This window comes from Helianthus annuus, chromosome 5 (genome assembly GCF_002127325.2).
Source record: "Helianthus annuus cultivar XRQ/B chromosome 5, HanXRQr2.0-SUNRISE, whole genome shotgun sequence".
NCBI classification, from domain to species: Eukaryota; Viridiplantae; Streptophyta; class Magnoliopsida; order Asterales; family Asteraceae; genus Helianthus; species Helianthus annuus.
In genome coordinates, this window is record NC_035437.2 from 48409160 (window position 1) to 48410901 (window position 1742).

Here is a 1742-nt window from a genome sequence, read left to right on the forward strand (position 1 = left end):
CCATACAAATGAAGATGACTACGACAATGCGCCAGTGCATTTGATAGGCGCACAGTTAAAGGCTCTGATTGACAACGCTGTTCAGGCAGCTCTGGATCGTCAATATACTGAGTCCCAAGGCAGAACCGTATCAAAACCACCCTCCAAACCAAAGTCACAATCCAAACCACTCTCCAAACCCAAGAAAGATGATGATAACCACTCGTCCGCTGAGAATAGTATTCGTCGTGAACGAGAATATACTGATGCGTCCGGTGCCAAGGGTTGCACCTACAAGTACTTCGTGTCTTGTAAGCCCTGGGAATTCACAGGGGAGAAGGGTGCTGTTGACTGTATCACCTGGCTGGATGAGATGGACACTATTGTGGACATCAGTGGGTGCGCAGAGAAGGATGTGGTGAAGTTTGTGTCCCAGTCATTTAAGGGCGAGGCCCTGGCATGGTGGAGAGCGTTGGTGCAGGCATCAGGTAAGTCTGCTTTATACAAGATGACATGGGAGGAATTTATTGCTCTCATTAAGGAAAACTACTGCCCTCAGCATGAGGTTGAGAAGATCGAGGCTGACTTTGTGTCACTGGTGATGACGAACCTGGACTGCCAGGCTTATTTGACGAGCTTCAATACGATGTCTCGCCTGGTTCCGTACCTTGTGACACCAGAGTCTAGAAGAATCGCCCGTTTCATTGGGGGCTTGGAGCCTGCGATAAAGGCTAGCGTGAAGGCCTCTCGGCCGACGACCTTCAGGTCAGTTACTGACCTCTCCTTGTCTCTCACTTTAGACGCGGTCCGTCTGAGGACCCTAAGGAGCAAGGAGGCTGAGAAGAGGAAACGTGAGGATGATACCTCACGAAGGTCTGGAAAGAAGCACCGTGGAAACGGTGACGGCAAGAGAGGGGCTGAGACGAAGAAGGATGGGCAAGCTGGTGAAAGACCCAATTGCAAAATCTGCAACAAACCCCACTCTGGGAAATGTAGGTTTGCGTCGAATTCACAGTCGCAGCCAAAGACTTCCTCCTGTGGACTATGCAAGTCCAAGGATCATAAGACTGTAGATTGTAAGAAAATCAAGGACGCAACCTGCTACGGTTGCAATGAAAAGGGGCATATCAAGAGTAACTGCCCTAAGAACGCCAGGAAGGCGGAGGAGACCAAGAAGACAAACGCGAGAGTCTTCCGCATGGATGCAAAGGAAGCAGTACAGAACGACAATGTGCTTACAGGTACTTTTCTCGTAAATAATATATTTGCAAGAGTACTTTTCGATTCTGGCGCTGATAAGTCCTTTGTAGACCAAAAGTTTTGTAAACTATTGAACATGCCGATCAAAACCCTAGATATGAAATACGAGGTAGAGTTAGCAGACGACACAATAGAAACCGTCTCCACTGTTCTGGAGGGATGTGAAATGTCCATTAAGAACCATTCTTTTCCTCTATCTCTACTTCCCTTCAAACTAGCGGGTTTCGACATTGTTCTAGGCATGGACTGGTTATCCCGTAATCAGGCCCAAATCATTTGCGGCAAAAGGCATATAGTATTAAAGACTCCGAGTGGTGAATCGCTTACCATTCGAGGAGATACGCAGTACGGATTGCCCGAGGACGTATCTATGCTCAAAGCTTCTAGGTGTTTGAACAGAGGCTGTGTCATTTACATGGCTCAGGTAATAATTGAAGAGCCTAAGCCGAAGATAGAGGATCTTCCTGTTATTTCTGAATATCCCGAGGTTTTCCCCGAAGAAC